Source organism: Rana temporaria, chromosome 4 (assembly GCF_905171775.1).
Source record: "Rana temporaria chromosome 4, aRanTem1.1, whole genome shotgun sequence".
Classification (NCBI taxonomy): Eukaryota; Metazoa; Chordata; class Amphibia; order Anura; family Ranidae; genus Rana; species Rana temporaria.
In genome coordinates this window covers 64,110,781-64,133,459 of record NC_053492.1, presented here as the reverse complement: position 1 = coordinate 64,133,459, position 22,679 = coordinate 64,110,781, and the positions used below count along the sequence as shown (strand labels likewise).

Genomic DNA, 22,679 nt, shown 5'->3' with positions numbered 1-22,679 from the left:
TCAGTATCTTGCTCAAGCGTCACCCCCCCCCCCCATCCCTGCTGGGTCCCTAGCTTGGTATCCAAGATACTACTGAAGTGTCACCCCCACTGGCCTTCTCAACACACAAGGCTGCTTTGCCTTCGCTGGCTGGGTCTCTGGCATGACGCCTGCTGAAGTTTCCCAATTCTTCACCGTCCCCGGTTGGTGAGAATAGTGGTCCCTGGTAACGAGGTGGATGATCCCTTAGTGGTGACAGCTTCCCCTCTATCTCTGACCACGACACGTTCTCCGGCCAGCAGAACCGTAACTTATGGTTGGACTACAAGCCGCAGTCCCAACCCTACGTTTCTCTCTTGCTTCTGGATAGGCCCTTAGCAAGCCTATCAGACAGATGTCCTCGAGATAGGCCTCAGCAATTCCAGATTTGAGGTGAAATCAATTGATCTATCAATTGGCCAAGGCACTGCCTAAACTTTAGAGTGCTACATAAGCATACATTTAATTCCATCCCTTTAGTAGAAAAAGGTTGCTGACCTGACCTGATACAGTATATCTACATGTACTTGACCATGTCACATCTCCATGGGTCCACTTCTGTATTTCCTATCCTTTAATCATATGTCCAAATTTTGGTGATATCACTGTTTAATCTCTTAAACCTCACTTCAACTGAAATGTTTTTAGTTTTGGATAAGTGTCAACGATTTACTTCAGTCTTTGACCACCATTGAGCAGTTCACCCCCCACTTCCCTTTTTTGTAGATCAGGTGTATTTAATATGAAATATACTCAATCTTGGAAGAACATTGTAATACATAACAAAAATTGCATTTAGGTTATCTCTGCCTTTTGAGTGGTTTTCATTTTGGATATAATGGCAGTGGGAGAAGAGTGGAAAATATAAAGATCTTCAGTAAATTTACATTGTGAATTCATGTGGTCAGCACTTCTGGCTGTCAGCAATAGGGTTGTCTGTTCAAATCCCATCCATGGCACTACATGCCTGGGGTTTTCATGTTCTCCCTGTATGTGTGGGTTTTCTCCTACACTTCAGAGACGTTCTGGTAGGTTAATTGGCTCCTGTCTACACTAGCCCTAGTATATGTGTGAGTGACACGTAATACAATTTCCAATATCCCTTTAGATTTACTTTCAACTATGTTGTGTAAGGGCCTGCCTGATTTTTGTATACACATTTTAAGACTTTAGGTTTGGCCACAGAAATGAATAAATTGCACATCTGGCGAGAGAGACGATGTTGGCTAAGCTTTCCTATTTCATCAACACTTTGAAGCCTACACGGCATTGTATGTGGAAGCTGAAGTTTCCCCATCAATCACAGTACACTCTGCTGAGCCTCTTCCCAAGAGTACTAGAAGCATATGAAAGACTCATGCAAGGCATCATGCTCCAGACAATGGAATATTGCTACAAATGGTACTTGCATGACATGTGCCAGACTCAACAGCACCCTTCTACTCAACCTAGCTAATGAGGTGGATTTTTCTTCAGTTTTCAATGCACACACTTTTAGAGATTCCTTCAAGATCGGGTAGAACAACCACCCACAACCTGTCTTGAATAGCATGCTGTGTGATCCATCCTTGATGCACTGTTGTAATTGGTTGGCAAGGACAGCATCTGGCATTATCAATCCACTAAAGGTCCATAACAAACATGCTATTGGCTATGAACATGAAGTGCTTCGGAGAGTAAAAACTGATGGAGAAGAATCTAGTATTGTCAGATGACCAGCTGCTTCTAAATGGTTATGATAAAACTCCAGACTTTTTTTTTAATTCTGGAAGTGCCAGTAGCTGTGGGTGATCAGGTTATTCACTGGATTAAAAGTAATGTCTCGATGAGAGCCATCGCAGCATGCATCTACAGGACTCGTGAAACGCATCATGATCCATTGTCAGGACCAACAGGAAACAAGGCAAATCCGGGTCACAGGCCGTGGGTCAGGAGTTGGGGAGATCAGAGGAAGTCCGTGAGAGCAAGCCAAGGTCAAGGGGCAGGAGACAACAGCAAATCCGATAAGCAGGCAGGGGTCAAGTGTAGGAGACGGCAGAGAATAGTCAAGGTCCAATCCGGGTCAAACAGGTCAGGGTATTCAGGTTTCAAGGTTCTCTCACAGGGTAAAGCTGACAACGAACCAGCAATTGGCAAAGGGGAAGGGGCTGGCTTAAATAGGCCGCACTGGCCACTGATTGGTCCACAGAAGTACAGGTTTCAGAACCAGGCTCCAATGGACAGCAAGCAAAGTAATACTTGAGCAGTGGCTCAGAGGCAAAGAGCTGGACTTATAATGGATAGGTCCTAGGTTCAATTCCACCCAGAGCCAACTGGGGAATGTGACCGTAAAAGGTCTGTGCCCTGACATCCATACACTGTGAAATTTTACTACAAATGGTACTTAAATGAGGGAGGCAGAGGCAGACTCAATAGTACCAGTCCTACTCAACCTAGCTAGCCTAGAGTTTCCTTCAAGACCAGGGTGGGCAGGCAACTCGCAAAACCTGTCTTGAATAGCATGCTGTGTGATCCATCCTTGCTCCCAGATGCAGTCATTGCCAACCAGGCGCCATAGTACATTATCAATAACACTTGTAATGGACTGTTATTGAAATGCATCAAACATCTTGGCTATGACCATGAAGTGCTTCTGAGAAAATTATAGAGAAAAATCTAGCATTTTTGGATTAAGACCAGCTTCATCAGAAGGATTATGATAAAAACTCCAGTTTTTACTCTGGAAGTGCTTGCAGTTGTGGGTTCACTGGATTGAAAGTAAAGCCTGATGAGAGCAATACATTTTGGTAAAATTTATAAATATGCAAAAATCCTAATTTATGTAAAGTAATGACTGCATCTGCTGTCTTTCACTAGGGGTGTGTGTGTGTGTGTGTGTGTTTGTTTTTTTGTTTTTTTATATACCACCAAATGTTCACTGAAATTTTTTTCATTTTTATATAGGTCAATATAAAACGATATACCCCCCAGTCAAGTCACATTTGTCACCTTGGGCCCGCTTCTGTATTTCCAGAAATTTAAGTCTTTTGTGGTGATATAATGTTCAGTCATGTAAACTTGACTCCAGCTTAAACTTTTATTTTTGGATCGTGTCAGGTTTTTACTTCTGTCCACCATTGGGGAGCTTTTCTATTCTTCTATTCTTGGCTCTCATGATGCCTGTTCAAGAACTAGGATAGAAAGGTGGTGACCACAATGAAAACCTTGCAATAGTCTTCTGTGTCCTTCTTTTTTTTTTTATTGGAGTTTCTGCCTTGAAAGGAAGTAAGGGCAAATCCCCTTAATGGAGGATTTGAAATCCGAGCAAGGTTCTAACCCTTCCACACTCTTTATTTCAAACAAAATACACTTTGGATTACGTTGGGCTTTAATTGCTGATTTCCATGGGGACCTATGATGCTCATTCCTGGTAGTTTCATTGTTGCTCTCCAAGTAAAAATATATATGGTAGAATTCACCCTTGCAACTAAGGTCAAAGTCTAAATACCTGGGCCTTCGCTATTATAAATTTGTAATTTGTTGGCACCTTGATTGTTCAAACCTTGAGAATCCCAAATTTTTGGTATATGGTGAGGATAGACCTAGTTTTGTATAGATGTTGGTACTGTAAAGAGGCGGAATTTGTAACGTATCATTATTTTTCAGTCCCATCATTGCTACTCAAGCAAATGACATGTACAGGTGAAACTCGAGAAATTAGAATATCGTGCAAAAATGTATTTTTTTCACTGATGCAACTTTAAAAGGTGAAACTAATAAATTAGATGGACTCATTACATGCAAAGCAAGATAGTTCAAGTCGTGATTTGTCATAATTGTGGTGATTATGGCTTACAGCTCATGAAAACCCCAAATCCACAATCCCGGAAAATTTGAATATTGCATGCAATCAATAAAACGATTGTACATAGCACAATATCAGACCTCTGAAAAGTAGACGCATGCATATGTACTCAGTACTTGGTTTGTGCCCCTTTTGCAGCAATTACTGCCTCAATGCGGCGTGGCATAGAATCTATCAGCCTGTGGCACTGCTGAGGTGTTATGGAAGACCAGGATGCTTCAATAGCAGCCTTCAGCTCTTCTGCATTGTTCAGTCTCATCTTTCTCTTGGCAACGCCCCATAGATTCTCTATGGGGTTCAGGTCAGGCGAGTTTACTGGCCAATCAAGCACAGTAATCCCACAGTCATTGAACCAGGTTTTGGTGCTTTTGGCATTGTGGGCAAGTGCCAAGTCCTGCTGGAAAATGAAGACAGCATCCCCATAGAGCTCGTCTGCGGAAGGAAACATTAAGTGCTCCAAAATCTCCTGGTAGATGGCTGTGGTGACCCCGGACTTAATGAAGCACAGTGGACCAACACCAGAAGATGACATGGCTCCCCAAATCAACACCGACTGTGTGGAAACTTCACACTGGACTTCAAGCATCTTGCAGTGTGTGCCTCTCCATTCTTCCTTCATACTCTGGGTCCTTTGGTTTCCAAATGAGATGCAAAATTAGCTTTTATCAGAAAAGAGGACTTTGGACCACTGAGCAACAGACCAGGTCTGTTTTTCTTTAGCTCAGGTAAGACGCTTCTGATATTGTTTGTTGTTCAGGAGTGGCTTGACAAGAGGAGTACGACATTTGAAGCCCATGTCCAGGATCTGTCTGTGTGGTGGCTCTTGATGCACTGACTCCAGCCTCAGTCCACTCCTTGTGAAAGTCCCCAACACTTTTGAATGGCCTTTTCCCGACGATCCTCTGCAGGCTGCGGTCATCCCTGCTGCTTGTGCACCTTTTTCTTCCACACTTTTCCCTTCCAAATAACTTTATTAATGTGCTTTGATACAGCACTTTGGGAAAATCCAACTTTTGCTATTGCCTTTTATAAAGCTTTCCCTCCTTTATGGAGGGTGTCAATGGCTTTCTGCACAACTGTCAGGTCAGAAGTCTTTCCCATGTGATTCCTACTGAACTAGACTGAGACCATTTAAAGGCTCAGGAACCGTTTGCAGGTGTTATGGCTTAATTAGCTGATTAGAGTGGGACACTTTGAGCCTAGAATATTGCACCTTTTCACAATATTCAAATTTTCTGAGATTGTGGATTTGGGGTTTTCATGAGCTGTAAGCCATAATCATCACAATTATGACAAATCATGGCTTGAACTATCTTTGCATGTAATGAGTCCATTTTATAAATTAGTTTCACCTTTTAAGTTGCATTAGTGAAATTAAATTTTGCACGATATTCAAATTTTTCGAGTTTCATCTGTATCCCAAAGCCGTGGGACTTCTGCTGGGCTCTGCCTTTTTGGATGTGATGTCAGCAGCCTCTGAGCTGTTGCTTAGTGATCTTTTAAAGGAAAGTAAAAAGTTATACTTGCCTTCTCTGTGCAGTGGTTTTACATAGAGCAGCCGGGATCCTCCTCTACTCGGGTCCCCTGCCAGTTCTCCTGGCCTTTCCATCCTGCCAAGTGCTCCCGGAACAAACGGCTTGCTATGGGGTCACCCAAGTAAGCTTGCTCCCGAGCTTGTTCATTCACACACAGCCGTGGCTTGGCTCCATCCCCTCTCTCTCCTCATTGGCTCACTGGCTGTAATTGATGGTAGCAGGCGCCAATGGCTCCCATTTCTGTCTCAGCCAATGAGGAAGGAGAGTCAAGGCTCTAGTGTACATTGCTGGGGGTTGGGGGGAGGGCTGCTGCACACAAGTTTTTTTACTTTCATGCATGAAGGTAAAAAAACTTGAGCTTTTACAACCACTGAAAGTAACACAATAATATTCCCATTTGCTTCCCTCTGGCAGCTATATAAGGTTATTTAGGGATCTGAGGGGAAAGGGTAGTCAAGCACAGTAATGAACACTAATGGAGGGCTAAGACATTCAAAGTGGGATGGGGCAGTTCTAAGGAATTTACATTCAAAGCACATTCAGAAGAATATTGTGAGCAAAAAATAAATTCTGTGCTGTAAATTTTTTAAATGCTCTTTTATAAACCATTTTTAAGCCGTCTTTTATAAAACTAGATGCTACCTGCCAATTGTGAGGTTCTAACCAGGTGCCTATTGAGGAGCACAGGGAAGGTAAAATAGTTTCATGAAGCTTTCGGCAGTTTAAACATCTTTTACAAAGCTTTTTTTTTTATTTGTTTTAAAAGATTCAAGGCATGTAGAAAGTAAAATGATTATCACTATAATGGTACAAAGAGACAATGGGGTTACAGACCAAAATGGCTAACAGAAAGTAGAAAATTTTAAGTGTGTGATTTCACAGAAAATTAGGGGTGTGTGGGAAAGTGTAAACTACCTGGTTAAAACATCAAAAATAAAAACTTGCAACTGTAGTTTAGAGTTAAGTGATACAATATGCCAACGTGTGCTGGTGGATTCCTGGGCCTGCATTGTAACAAGCTCACGCTTCCATGTCCTTGTCTTCATCTTCTGAAGATTCATACACTGCTTCCTCTGTGGGTTCATCTTGTGTTTTTCGTCCTGTCATATCCACCTCGAATTCTTAAATTCTATAACTAATACAGTTTGAGATGCAAAGAACAAAGGATTATTTTTATTTTTTTTATTTTTTTTCAAGGTCCTCCAACGCATTTGTTGAACATGTTCAGTGCTTCTTTTGTCAACTTCTTACAGTGAGCTGGTAGAGAAATGTTATAGGCACTCTTCTGCCAGCAGTGGAAGGCCCGGTACATCTCATCTGCCACAGCACCTTCCCAGGGATAGTCGCTCATTAGAGCAACACAAAACTGCAAAAGCCCAGGAATCTATGCTTGTTGTCACAACCAAATACTCACTCTTCATTGCACACTGCTCTGGGGACAGATTAGATATGTGACACTGAAATCGCAATACTGCCAAAAGACCGAGATAGGCCAAAGTCACACAATTTGACAATGTGGCATTCCTTGTCCATGAGCAAGAGGTTGTCCAGCTTCAGGTGCACCAATTTTTGGCTATGCATGTAATCCAGACCCCTAGCCAACTGTGGCGGCACAGTGTTTTTGTCATTATTTCTGGAATTCCTAACTGAAATATGACAAACCTTTTTGAGACATTTCAATAGTGGTTTTATTGTTGATTGGCTTTAATTGTGTTAAAGGAATCTGCTATGCTGATTTGCAGCATTCAATTTACCCCCAGATGAAGGGTGTATGGATCACCAAAAAAAAACAAAGCAATCTGTTTTCTTTTTTCAGTGGTCACCTTTTTCATGCAAGTAATATTCAGGGAGAACAGGGTTGATTATTTTGAGGTTTGAAACATGTGGAAGACCTTCATGTTCCTAGCAAAAAAGAGGGGCGTAAAGAAAAGAATGGACATTTCTGCATGTTTTTATCTCGAATATTATTTAGGTACTTGTATAGTGCCGTCAATTTACGCAGAGCTTTACAAGAAAAGTAATGTACATTCACATCAGTCCCTACCCTGAAGGAGCTTACAATCTTAGGTCCCTAACTCGCATTCATATACTAGGGCCAATTTTAGGCAGAAGCAATTAACCTTCCAGCATGTCTTTGGAGTGCAAACTCCAGGCAGGTAGTGTCCTGGTCGGGATTCGAACTGGCAACCCTTTTTACTGCTAGGCGAGAGTGCTACGCGCTACACCACTGTGCTGCCCAACTTTAGTTTGTATGCCCTTTTTGGTAGCGATCAATTAACTTTAGCTGACTTGTCATGTATTTTATCTACTGGGACTTTAACAATTGCATTTGTTTGAAGCTTTTGGCTCCATGCACACTAGCCTAAAAAAAACTGTGTGGGTGTGTGTGTGTGGCTAAAATTTGCTTCCTTTGTTTTGGAGCGAGACCCTTCTTGATACAGCACGCTCTCACCGTAGCCTCAACAGGCACTTGTCTTTTAAAAATCATGTAGTTGTAAAGATGGAATATTGATTGCTCTCAATGTCTATATTGAAAAAAATGTGGAGATGTTGGCAGTAGCAATCAATTTTAGCATTTTCTTTTTTATAAAGAATTTTTTTAAACCTGATCGTTGTCTGTGACGATTCTTTGTTTTAATGTTCTTGGGGGGGGGGGGGGTTAAGCCAGCAGCTTTGGGGGCACAGGAAGCTTGCTATGGGACAGGGGGGCAGAGGACACTATGGGAGTGATGTGAAGATAGGACACTGCTTTGGGGGACCCCTTCTCACTTGGGGATGGGCCCCCATCTGCAGACCATGCTGGCTGATGTCAGCCACCCTTGGGTGCCAGAATGGGGGAGGGGGCAGTAAAATATAAATTCCCCCAGCCACATGCTCCCTCAGGGTGAACTGGCTTTGTGTTAGTAAAGAACCTTAACCACTAGCTGACGGCCGTACGACTTTCTACGGCCGCAGCGTGGCTCTAGATCTCTAACAGGCCGTGTTTTTATGGCGGCCCCTTTCCTCGCGTGTGCTCCCGAGCGCGCAGCGGGGAACTGCTGTGCTGGCCGTGTCCCTTGGACACAGCCAAACACAGATCGTGGTAAATAGCCAATCACAGCGGCTATTTACAGCGCGATCTGTGCGGCCAATGAGAGATGATCTCATATGTAAACATATGAGATCGTCTCTCATTGCCGACTCATCCCCTCCTCACACAGACACCGCGTGTGAGGAGGGGAGAGCAAACTGTGAGTAACTGGTCACTTTTTTTTTCTAATCAGTACCACCAGTACCACCTGTGCCCACCAGTACCACCGTGCCCCTCAGTGCCGCCTCTGTGCCGCCTCATCAGTGCCATCTGTGGGCATTTGTACTTTCCTGGCTTGTTAGGGTCTCAAGAAATTAGATAGTCCTCCAGTACATCAGGTGTGATCAGATGTGATCATTTTTTATGATTTGCACTATAGCTTGTAGACTCTAAAACTTTCACACAGACCAAATTTCCAAAAACTTTGGGTTATTTTTATCAGACATGTAGCAGTATAAATTGTGGCCACAATTTATGAAGAAAAATTAATAATTTGCAAAATGTTATCACAGAAACAAAAAAAAAATATTATTTTTTTCCAAATTTTTGGTCTTTTATCATTAATTGCGCAAAAAATAAAAAACGCAGAGGTGATCAAATACCCTCGAAAGCTCTATTTGTGGGAAGAAAAGGACAAAAAAATCATTTGGGTACAGTGTTGTATGACTGAGTAATTGTCATTCAAAGTGTAAGAGCGCTGAAAATTGGTCTGGTCAGGAGGGTGTTTAAGTGCCCAGTATGGAAGTGGTTAAAGTGAGGTAAACCTGTACTGTTATTACCATGTTGAGATTGTTGATATCTTCATTTATTAGCAGTTGAATGCAGCCCTTAAGTGGAAACAGTTAGCTGCCACCTGATGTACAGTATACCTACATGCACTCAGCCATGTCACATCTCCATGGCCCCACTTCTGTGTTTCCTGTCCTTTAATCACAAATCCAAGTTTAGGTGATATCACTTTTTGATCTCCTAAACCTCCCTTCAACTAATATGTTGTTTTTAGTTGTGGATAAGTGTCCGAGATTTACTTTGGTCTTAGACCACAATTGAGTAGCTTGCTCCACACTTCCCTTCCCTTGTGTATATCAGGTGTATGTAATATGAAATTAAGTCATCTTAGAAGAATATTGTGATGCATAACAAAAATGGCATTTAGGTTATCTCTGCCTTTTTGAGTGGTTTCCATTTTGGGTATAATGGCAGTGGCAGAAGAGTGGAAATGTAAAGATCTTCAGTAGATTTACATTGTGAATTCATGTGGTCAGCACTTCTGGCTGTCAGCAATAGGGTTGTCGGTTCAAATCCCATCCATAGCACTACCTGCCTGGGGTATTCATGTTCTCCCTGTATGTGGGTTTCCTCCCACACTTCAGAGACTTTCTGGTAGGTTAATTGGCTCCTGTCTACACTAGCCCTAGTATATGTATGAGTGAGTTGGGGACCTTTAGGCTGGCTAAACAGTACATTATACAATTTTCAATAATTCTTTAGATTTACTTTCAACTATGTAGTATATAAATTAAATCTTTTTCTTTCTTTTTTTTTGAGATTGGGCCTATTTACTTTTTCTATTTAGGTATATTTCTTTATACTCCCTGAAAACGGTTGAAACGCATTGAGAATTTGGCTTACACATGATGTATGGTATTCACTCCTCCATCGGGAGTCCATGATATTATATTGGGCATTAGACCAGAAGTCATGCTGTATAGACTAAAGGAAATTTACAAATGAAGTGTTTAGGTTTGACCTCAGATTATATTCTATAGTTGGTAAATCTAAGGGAAAATTGTGGCTAGAGCCTTGGATTGCAAGTTCCTTGAGGGCAGGTACTGATGTTATGAACGTGGGAGAAAAAAATGCATGAATTGCACATCTGGAGAAAAATATGAAGTTGGCCAAGATTGCCCATTTCATCAACACTTTGAAGCCTGCACGGTAGTGTATGTGGAAGCTGAAGAAGTTTCCCTATCAATTGCAATCTACTCTTCTGAGCATCTTCCCAGGAGTACTAGAAGCTTATGAAAAGGACTTGTGCAAGGCATCATGCTCCAGACTCAAATATTGCTACAAATGGTACTTTCATGACATGCCACCAGACCCAACAGCACCTGTCCTATTCAACCTATCAAATGAGGTGGATTTTTCTTCAGCTTTCATTGCACACTTTGATAGATTCCTTCAAGATCAGGAAGAGCAACCACCCACAAAACCTGCCTTGAATATCATGCTGTGCGTGCCATCCTTAATGCACTGTTGTACCTGGTTGGCAAGGACAGCATCTGGGATTATCAATGACTGTTGTAATGGACCTTTAGTGGATTACATCAAACATGCCATTGGCTGTGAACATGAAGTGCTTCTAAGAAGAATCTAGCATTTAGATCAGTGGTTCTCAACCTTTCTAGTGCCGTGACCCCTTGATAACATTTCCCAATTGTGTGGACCCCTAACAGTAAAATTATTTATGTTGTCGGTACCCAAGACAAGTAGTTTGTACCCCTAACCCATGGGCATTTAGCACTCCCCGAGTCCCTTCCACACATACAGTACTAAACCCCTTATGGTAGATTTTAGGATGTACCACTGTTTTCCTTTCTTTCCCTTTCTTTCCCTTATCTCTATCCTAATTTTTTTTCCCATCCCTCTCTTTTTTCCCTTTTTCTTTGTCTCTCCCCCTCTTTTCTTCTCCCTTCCATATATTCTCTATTTTTATTCCTTCTCTTGCTCCTTGGTGGGCTGGTGGGGGGGAATGGGATGAGTGGCAGTGCTGGTGGGGGGGGGGAATGGGATGAGTGGCAGTGCTGGTGGGGGGGGGAATGGGATGAGTGGCAGTGCTGGTGGGGGGGGGGGATGGGATCAGTGGCAGTGCTGGTGGGGGGGGGGGATGGGATGAGTGGCAGTGCTGGTGGGGGGGGATGGGATGAGTGGCAGTGCTGGTGGGGGGGGGGAATGGGATGAGTGGCAGTGGGATGGGAGGGGAATGGGATGAGTGGCAGTGCTGGTGGTGGGAGTAATGGGATCAGTGACAGTGCTGGGGGGAGTTCTGATCAGCCAACATAGGTGCTCTTGAATCTGATCAAGGTCATCTGCTGATCTGAGAACTGTAGTGGGGACTTTTAATGGCATCTATAATCACAGGTAGTGTTACTCACGGGCCCCGGGGTTCACTGTGTCTCCGAATTTGTGGCGTCTCGTAGCTGTGACACCTATGCTAAAATTAGGAGCTAGGGTCTCCTCCAGCCCCTCCCACTTCACATTGCTCTAGTCAGCTGACCTCTAGTCTCTGCCCCCCAGCCATGCTGTGAACTGAATAGGTGGCCGCGGGCTCCAGGAACAGCCCTGGGCGGCTGCAACACGGCTGGGAGAGCGGTGTGGGCTTCAGGAACAGCCCAGGATTTGGTGACCCCTGGCAAATCATCATTTGACCCCCAAGGGGGTCCTGACCCCCAGGTTGAGAACCACTGATTTTAGATGAAGACCAGCTGCGTCTAAAGGATTTGGATAAAACTCCAGACTTTATTCTGGAAGTGCCAGCAGCTGTGGGTGGTCGTGTTGTTCACTGGATTGACAATAAAGCCTCCTTTTGGTGATGAGAGCCATCATGGCATCCACATTATTTAACAAAATTGAGTACACACCTCACATTTTTGTAAATATTTTTATTATCTTTTCATGTGAAACATTGAAGAAATTACACTTTTCATTGTAGCAAGTAGGTGTACAGCTTGTATAAACAGTGTAAATTTGCTGTCCCCTCAAAATGACTTGCACAGCCATTAATGTTTAAACCGCTGGCAACAAAAGTGAGTACGCCCCTAAGTGAAAATGTCCACATTGGACCCAAAGTGTCAATATTTTGTGTGGCCACCATTATTTTCCAGCACTGCCTTAACCCTCTTGGGCATGAAGTTCACCAGAGCTTCACAGGTTGCCACTGGAGTCCTTTTACTCCACGATATCACAAATCTGGTGGAAGTTAGAGACCTTGCGCTCCTCCACCTTCCATTTGAGGATGCCCCACAGATGCTCAATAGGCTTTAGGTCTGGAGACATATTTGGCCAGTCCATCACCTTTACCCTCGGCTCTTTTAGCAAGGCGTTGGTTGTCTTGGAGATGTTTGGGGTCGTTATGTTGCAATACTGCCCTGCGGCCTAGTCTCCAAAGGGAGGGGATCATTTGTCACAGTACATGTTGGCATTCATGGTTCCCTCAATGAACTGTAGCTCCTCAGTGCTGGCAGCACTTATGCAGCCCCAGACCATGAAACTCCCACCACCATGCTTAACCGTAGGCAAGACACTCGTGTCTTTGTATTCCTCACCTGGTTTCCGCCACACATGCTTGACACCATCTGAACCAAATAAGTTTATCTTGGTCTCATCAGACCACAGGACATGGTTCCAGTTATCCATGTCCTTAGTCTGCTTGTCTTCAGCAAACCGTTTACGGGCTTCCTTGTGCATCATCTTTAGAAGAGGCTTCCTTCTGGAACAGCCATGCAAACCAATTTGATGCAGTGTATGGTCTGAGCACTGACAGGCAGACCCCCCCCCCTTTAACCTCTGCAGCAATGCTGGCAGCAATCGTACGTCTATTTTTCAAAGACAACCTCTGGATATTACTCTGAGCATGTGCACTCAACTTCTTTGGTCGACCTGTCCTGTTAAACCGCTGTATGGTCTTGGCCACCGTGCTGCAGCTCAGTTTCAGGGTCTTAGCAATCTTCTTATAGCCTAGGCCAGGGACATTCAATTAGCGGACCGCTTTGGTCAATCGCAACGCGATCTGCTGTGAGAGCCATGATTGGCCAAAGGCAGGGTGCCTTTGGTCAATCATAGCGAAGTCCACACCCCACACTATATAAGGCTGCTTACACGGCGCATGTATGTAATGTGATAACGTGGAGAGATTGAGAGAACATCTGCTAGATTAGGCAGGTTAGTTCCACTTCATGGAATCATGGACAGGGCACTTGAGGCAGAACAGCGGGAGGAGAAGGAGGGCTTCCTTTCCTCTTAAGGCCCCCTTTATGCAGATAGCATTCCTGTGGGGTCGCCAAACACATAGGAATAAGAGGAGGAGGATTGTGTTAACATGGATGTAGAGAATAACACACAGCTGTCTTCAACAGATGGTTTTCAGTCCCCAGAAACCCAAGGAATTCTACGTGGCTGGGAGTTCCTGACAATGTCATCTTTAGTGAACCAGAGGACTCAGAAACTTACACTGCATGGGCTCCCTGATTCAGCAAAGCCTGCGAAACGACCCTTGGATTCAGGGTGTCAAGAAGAGGGATCATTACTGGCTAACAACCCTTCTTGATCCACATTACAAGTGTAAAGTTTCAGAGCGCATCCTGCCTTTGCAGAGGCAGCAGAGGATGAAATATGTTCAGGACACCTTAAAGAAAAGTTTTTGCAATGACTTTCCAGACCCTGGGAGGTTTCCTGGTGCTGGACAACGTGTTTCGGAGGCTTTGTTTGGTCAGCGGTGGAGAAGATGGCCGGATGACCGATGCCTTTTTAAACAATTTTTTTAGTCCTTAGCGCTCAGGGTTAATAGGTGATTGAATTTGCTAGAGATCTGGGATCCCTTGAATGTTGCCTATCCTATTCCTGTATCTTGATGATGATAGCTTTTAACAATATGTTTGGTTTAGCACACCACCAACACCCATGGCCCAATTTTTCTGCACCTGCTTGACTGGGGCATGTCATTTTAATTTTTGAAATCATTTTTAACAGCAGGGCCCATTCCTGCACCCAACAGTTTACAGTGTTTTTCTGCAGAATATATAGTGCAGTCCGTATAGTGTGTACCGTATATACTCGAGTATAAGCCGACCGAATGGAAACCGAGGCACTTAATTTTACCACAAAAAAATGGGAACACGTATTGACTGGAGTATAAGCCTAGGGTGTCTATGTGCATGCCTCACTGTGCCCATGCCTCACTGTGTCCACGACAAGACTGACGTTTAACATGGAAGTCTATAGAAGGGGTGCCCAGTTTTGAAAAATCGGTGCTCCCCAACCGTAGATCCGCCCCCCCCCCAAACAACAAACTTTGCACACTTGTAGAGGAAGAGTGGGGCTACATGTATACCAAGCTTGGGGTCCAGGAGACCTACGGCCGGCCGGTACCGGGTCCCCAAAGTCCAGAAGATCAGGCGCAAAAAGGTGACTTGAGTAGAAGCCGATGTGGGCATTTTCAGCACAAAAAAATGTGCTGAAAAACTCGGCTTATACTACAGTATACTGCAGTCCAGAGTCTATAGTGCAGTCAGTGTAGTGTATATAATACAGTTCATTGAAATGGTTAAGGGAAACCCTATGACAGAATTAAGAAAGAAAACAGTGTGTCATGCTTTTTACTTTGACACTTTTTTGGTGAATGGGTAGGGGTACAATGTACCAGATACCCATTCACATGGGGGGATCTGGGGGTTTCCTTGTTAAAGGGGGCTTCCAGATTCCGATGAGCCCGCAGACCCCAACAGCCAATGGCCAGGGTTGTTGGGGAAGAGGCTCTTGTTCCAATCAACATGGGGACAAGGTGCTTTGGGAGGGACATAATCAGTAATTCACCTGTGCAATATCAAGCATTTATGACTAAGGTATCATTCAGGTAGCCTAGCTTAGAACACAAACTACCTGATTGTTTCTAACAATGCTCAAAATCAGGACCACCACTTGCCAATACGGGGATGTCTTTATATTACTCCTAGACGCAAGTTTAGTCTGAGAAAATGTTTATCTAATTATCTAAAACTGCCAATAGATATCAGAGGGTGTTGCATTGCAATGTAAGGGTATGCTGGTGTGAATCTGTCCATAGACCCTTGACTCTGGATGCTGCCAAGCGCTTGCACATTTCTCTAAACATGAAGAGGCGGGAGAGGTGTAGTACACTGCAGATATTGCCAGCACAGTCTTATCAGGACGAAAAAGGATTTCCATCTAACATGAATGTTCCAACCTGTCTAGTTCTATTCCATCCCATTGAGTCTTGACCCACATTGTGGTCACTAGATCTGATAGGGAACAACTCTTTAATGCCTAATGGACACTTAGGCCGCATTCACACCTGAGCGTAGTGTTTTCGGTCGTTTTGTCGTGCGTTTTCGCGCGTTTGCATACAGCGTTGTCCGACGTTTTTGAACTTTGACGTTTTTTATTTTAGCCAATAGGAAAAATGATCATCTTTCATCATTTGTTGCTATGTTTGTAGATTTTTTTTTTATCTTCTTCCTGGGTGAATATTCTATTTCACAGAACAGATTAAAGCGACAAAACGCCCATAGAAACGCTCGTTGTCACGCTAGACGCTTGAATCAAGCATTTCCATTAGTTTCTATGGGAATACAAATGTTCAAAAACGCCCAAATCGGCCCAATTTGCCCAGTTTGAGCTTCAGGCGTTCGGCTTCAGACGTTTTGGAGTGGAGATGTGAACCATCTCCATTGAGAATAATGGATTTTTCCCCTCTAGCATTTGGAGCTTCGTGCTTCAAGCTACAAAATGCTCAGGTGTGAATGCAGCCTTAATGATATAGCAAAACATTAACAATTTTGTTTGCAGATTATGAAGAAGAGGTTCCAACGCTTCTCCTTTCTATGCAGATTGTAATGACTGATGGACTATCCCCCTTTATTGGTAAAGAGATAAGTGAAGGATACAAGTGTACCTTTTGATAGCTAAGCCTAAACATACTGTACGAAATAAATCAATGGGGCAAAGGATAAAGCCTTTTTATTTACCATGGATTTGGTGAGTTGTTTGGGGGGGGGGGGGGGGGAAATACATTATGAATTTTAACTTGCTTATGTTTAGGCTTAACAATGGGAATTAGTGGTTTCCCTTTTTTTATCCAAATAACATTTTATTTATCTTGTCCAAATAAAATTATTTTACACAAATAAAATTATTCAATGTTAATACCAACTTTTAACCACTTCCATACCAGGTACTTACACAGCTTCCCGCCCAAGCCAATTTTCAGCTTTCAGCACTGTCGCACTTTGAATGGCAATTGCGCGGTCATGCTACACTGTACCCAAACAAAATTGGCGTCCTTTTTTCCCCACAAATAGAGCTTTCTTTTGGTGGTATTCGATCACCTCTGCGATTTTTTTTTTTTGCGCAACAACTAAAAAAATGCTGAAAATTTGGAAAAAAAATTACGTTTTTATTTTTTTCTGTTAATTTTTTTGTAAATAAGTTTTCTCTTTCAATTACGGGCACTGATATGGCGGCACTAATGGGCACCGATGAGATGGCACTGATGGACATCGATGAGGTAGTACTGACGGGCACAGATGAGGTGGCACTGATTGGCGGCGCTGGTATGCGACACTGATGGGCACACATAGGCGGCACTGATGGGCACACATAGGCGGCACTGATGGGCACACATAGGCGGCACTGATGGGCACACATAGGCGGCACTGGGCACTCATGGGCGGCACAGATGGGCACTCATAAGCGGCACAGATGGGCGGCACTGATGGATACTTATGGGTGGCACAGATGGGCACTGATAGGTGGGCACTGGGCATGGATGGGCACTGTGGGGTGGCACTGATGGACACTGGGGTGGCGCTGATGGACACTGGGGTGGCGCTGATGGACACTGGGGTGGCAGCACTTATTTTTGCCAGGTTGCCAGTCAGTGCCCATTTGTGGGCACTGACTGGCATCTTTTTTCTTTATGCTTTTTTTTTTTAGACTTTTTTTTTTTTTTGCCATTTTTTTTTTTTTTGCCCACCCTGGTGCTCCAGGGTGGGCATCCCTGGTGCTCCAGGGTGGCGATCCGAGGGGGGGCTGCGCTGATAAACAATCAGCGCTAACCCCCCCTGTCAGGAGAGCCGCCGATCGGCTATCCTCTACTCGCGTCTGTCAGACGCGAGTGAGGAAGAGCCATCGACGGCTCTTCCTGTTTACATCGTGATCAGCCGTGGTTGGACACGGCTGATCACGTGGTAAAGAGTCTCCGCCGGAGGCTCTTTACCGAGATCGGAGATGCAGGGTGTCAGACTGACACCCCGCATCACCGATCGCCGCGATGCGCGCCCCCACGGGCGCGCGCGGCATGAAATCCTGCAGGACGTTCTAGAACGTCCTGTCAGGATTTCATAACCACTTCCCGGACGTAAATCGGCCATAGGCCGGGCGGGAAGTGGTTAACCATACTTATTTTATTTATTTTTAATTGTCCTGGAACTAGTACAGTTTAACATCTCATAAATAAGAGTTTAGGTGATTTTTGAAGTGTCTCCTTGAAAGGGAATAATAGTGTTTTTCTGTATGAGTGAGACAGGAGGTATTGTCAAGGAATCTGTGAAATTATAATGAGCAAGGGGCATTTGACGATGTCTAAACACAGGTGTCAATGGAGATGGCAGACACACAAATCAATATCTGAATAGCCTAGATTTGTGTTGTAAACAAGGATAGGTGGGCATTATTGCATACTGATTATCTACATTGTCCTTCCAGAAACTGGACTTGATTCAGAAGATGTAATTTCATTTATCTGCTCACTAGATGTGTCATCAATGGCCATACATTCCAGCAAATTTTATATTCTGCAGGAAATTTGAAGGATTTGGCGTCAGTCTTTATGTCTAGGAGGTGTTAAGATCACGTTTCCTTATAGTTTTAGAGTAGCACAAACATCCTTTTTTTTTATAGTATATGTATAGTTGTCAATTTTTTTTTCAGAGCTTTTTATTTCCATTTTACAATGGCCCTAGAAAACTATACTCGCACATATAGCATGTCACAAATTAGATCAATAATTTGTTTCCACTTAGCTTGTCAATGGCTTGTAGCGATGAGTGTAGTTATCTTGGAATAAAATGGATTTTCACTGTTTGCTTGGGGAAAAAAACTCCAATTTACTGAAAAGGGGGTGTTCTGCTATCGCTTGCGTTTTTTTTTTCTTTAACATTTCTTCACTTTGTCTTTCTGCAAAAGAAAAATCCTAAAACTGTGAGGCAAATGAAGGACACTCAAAAGCCAACTTTTTTGTTTTTTTTCTACACATAGCATTTAGCCATGATTTTTGCACCAATCATGATTATTGCTTATTTATAAAGCAATGAATGATTTTTTTTTTCTAGTAATTTGCTTTTTTTATTTCTTTAAACTACCAACTGCCCACTGAAAGGGTTTTCCACATTTATATAGGACAATATAACTACATATACCCAGTGAAGTCAGTTTTCACCATAGGCCCACTTTCGAGTTTACAGTTAAAGGATAGAAAATCCAGGTCTTGCTTATATCACTTTAAAAGCAAAATTTCAGCTGGCGCTAGGTTTAAAGGTTTTTGTTTTTGAATAGCGAGTCAGGTTTTTTTACCTCTGTCTTTTGATTACCATTGGGTGGATTTGCCCTCACTTCCTGTCTCTTGTTCTGATTTATACAAGAACCAGGATAAGAAAGCAGACACAGCAATGAAAACCTCTTTGTTTACGAATCAATGGAGTTGATTCTTTCAGATGAAAGTGGTCTCTGCCACAAAGTCACTTTTATCGGCGGCGGGAGAGGCCCCCCCCGCGTTCCGGTGCCCTCCACCACTTCCCGTGGCCATCAGTAATGGCGGAGGCAATCCGGACCTGTCCCTTCTGTGACATGGAGACAAGTGAGGGAAAGATGGCCCCCACCCGTCTCTAGGTCATTGCAGGGTGGAAGCAACTTCAAAACGTCACTTCCGCCCATAGCTCTTAAAGGGAATTTTTTTTTTTTTTTTCAAATGACAACAAGGTCTTTTGGATCTCATATTTAAGAGGACCTGTCATGCTTTTTTTCTATTACAAGGGATGTTTTACATTTTTAAAGAACCGTGAAAAAATGTAAAATAAGTGAGTAGCGCCCGCATATGAAAACTGTGTTCAAACCAGAAATGAGGTACTGTATCGCCGCGATCGTTAGCGCGAGAGCAATCATTCTAGCCCTAGACCTCCTCTGTAACTCAAAAAATGCATCCTGTAGAATTTTTTAAACGTCGCCTATAGATATTTTAAAGGTCTGTCGCCATTCCACGAGCTGGCGCAATTTTGAAGCATGCTGTGTTGGGTATCAATTTACTCAGCGTAACATTATCTTTTACAATATAAAAAAAATTGGGCTAACTTTACTGTAGTCTTATATTTTTTTTATTCAAAAAAGTGTATTTTTTCCCCAAAAACATGCGCTTGTGAGACCGCTGCACAAATACGGTGTGACAAAGTATTGGAAAAACTGCCATTTTATTCTCTAGGGTGTTACAAAAAAAAAAAATATATATATATATATATATATATATATATATATATATATATATATATATATATATATATAATGTTTGGGGGTTCTAAGTAATTTTCTAGCCAAATTTTTTTTTAAACTTGTAAACCTCAAATCTCACAAATGGGCTCGGTAATGTTATGGTTAATATACCCTTCCGAGTTGTCAGTGTTCTACATCAGAAAGTGAAGGCTTGGCACCACCCACAGGGAGATTAGACAAATTCAGTAATCTGCTTACACAATATCAAGCACTTATGACCACGGGAGGTTTTTATTCATGTAACATAGAACACAAACTACCTGACTGTTTAAACAGATGCCAAAATCAGGACCACCACTCGTGAATACTGGGCCACCTTTAGATTGGGTTCACACCTATTGGCAATAGCGGGAGATTTTGACCGGCTCTCTATAGAACCAAATCCCATATCTCCGCTGCGGCTCCAGTGCGAATGTGCACAGGAGCCCTGTGCATCTTTTGGTCCGTTTCAGGTCCAAATTCAGCCAAAAATGCGGGCTGAAATTGGACCTGAAACGGTGAACCCAGCCTTAAACATTTCTTCATAGTTAAAACTTTTTACAGTATGTGTGGGTAAAGTCAAATGTTAATTTAAAAGTGCCAGTAGATACCAGAGAATGTTCCATCTCAACTGCAGTGTGTAAAAGATGTCCATCAATGGGTGGCTGGAAGTACAGCATTATCCAACCAATTTTTTTGATGGAGGTTCTAATCCTACTCTTCTCTACCAGCTATTACAATTTGGATAAACCGCTATTCCCCTATAAATGAGTGCAGAGATAATTGGTAAATAGAAAAGCAAGCCGTAGATGCCATTTTCATTCCTTAAAACTAACCCCCCCCCCCAGGAAAGCTGTCAGTTTTGCCATTGTGTTCTGCCATTTGGGGGGCCCCTTCACAGCTTGTAAAACACAGAAATTTGTATTTGAAAAATATGACAGGCTGGTTGTATGGAAGTCTATAGATGGCTCAACTTCAGTACAACCAGCCTGCCCATAGATGGATAAAATCTTGGCAGGTTCAGCGGGGTCTGACCTAGATTCGATCCATCTACTTCATTGCTATGCTTGGGCTTTGTCCGATTTAATTTATTTTGTACAGTGAATGACCTTTTTTGTTAAATGTATTTGTTATGACGTCCTATTTAAATTCAGATATGTTGGGGGGGGGGGGGGAATAAAAATAAACCACAAATTTTAACAAGTTTATGCTGAAACTTTACCAATTTGTCCTGTAATTTTAGTTACAAGGTCAGTAGCCCTCTGCCACTCTGTAAATACAACAATGGCCATTTGCTTGCACCACTTCCTGATGTTTCATACTCCCTAGAAAAACTTCACACAATTTGTATAGCTTCTATCAAATCATCATCACTAAAGTTAATTCAATTATGTTAATTGAAAATCTTTCATGTTGTGAATGATTCCATGTTTCATTTTGCTAAATGGGATTTTTGGTCAACTAATCCTTTATATATTTCAACTAGATTTTCAGACTTTTCTTTCCTGCAATAAGACAGTGTTGACTGGGGAATCGCTCCAGCAGCACAATTGTGTTCTTCTGGCAGGGGGAAGCCACCCCCCAATGATGAACAGTGATTATTGCTAGCGGCAATACCACCCGTTAGCGAGAATCACAAGTAAAATCTGTCAGGCTGGTTGTACCCAAGTTGGCCAATCAAACTTTGGTACATTCAGTCTGCCTATACTTTTGTTCAAATCTCGGCTGGTTCAACAGGAACTGGCTGAGTTCAAACCGTGTCTTGCTGGCTTAACCACTTTCCACCCTGCCTATAGCAGAATGACGGCCGGCGGTGGTTCAGTTTTCCTGACTGGGCGTCATATAACGTCCCACAGGATAACGGCTGCCGTGCGCCCTTGGGGGCGTGGATCGCGGCGATCAGTGGTGTGGTGTGGCGTGTGAGTCTGACACACCGCTAAACCAATCTCGGTAAAAAGCGTCCGTTGGAGGCTCTTTACCACATGACCAGCCCTGTCCAATCATGGCTGATCACAATGTAAACAGGAAGAGCCTTTGATCGGCTTTTCCTCACTTGTGACTGACAAAGGGGGTCTGTGTTGATTATCAGTGCAGCCCCCCCCTCGGATGCCACCCTAGACCACCAGGGAAATGCCAATCAGTGCCCATCCACAATGCCTGCCAGTGCCATCAGTGATGTCCATCAGTGCCACTCATAAGTACCCATTAGTGCAGCCTATCAGTGCTGCCTACCTGTGCCCATTGTCCATGCCCGTCGGTGAAGAAAACGTACTGATTTACAAAATGTTATAACCAAAATTTTTTTTTTTTAATTTAGCAAAAAATAAAAACCGCAGAGGTGATCAAATACCAAATGAAGCTCTATTTGTAGGAACAAAATGATTAAAAAAACTGGGTACAGTGCAGCATGATCGCGCAATTTTTATTTAAACAGCGACAGCGCTGAAAGCTGAAATTTGGCTTGGGCGGAAGGGGATATAATTGCCTGATATTAAAGCGGTTAACCACTTCAGCCCCAGAAGGTTTTAGCCTATTTGGGATACAGCACTGCGTTACTTTAACTGACAATTACACGATAATGTGACACCGCAGGAAAAAAGACATCAATTTTATTTGGGTACAAATAACTTTCTTTTGGTGGGATTTGATTTGATCTGCGGTTTTATTTTTTTAACAAAAGGCCATCAATTTTTTTTATTTTTTTAAAAGGGTTTTACTTTCTGCTATAAATGAGATGTATCGGGCCTTCCACGGCTGGCAGAAAAGTTGCAATGACAAAAAAAATAAAATAATCAAAATTTCTTCATCAGTTTAGGCCACTATATATTCGGCTACGTTGTTTTGGTAAAAAAAAAAAAAATAAGCGTATATTGATTGATTTGCGCAAAAGATAGTG

At 42.9% G+C, this 22,679-nt stretch overlaps 1 protein-coding gene and 1 pseudogene across 1 annotated transcript in view; both read left to right on the top strand.

Annotated features, from left to right (window-relative positions):
• Positions 1 to 22,679, top strand: part of LOC120936263 (protein eva-1 homolog C-like) — a 583,492-nt gene that overhangs the window by 184,122 nt on the left and 376,691 nt on the right. The gene's annotated exons all lie outside the window — the stretch shown is intronic.
• On the top strand, positions 1,238 to 6,852 carry LOC120935201 (annotated as a pseudogene).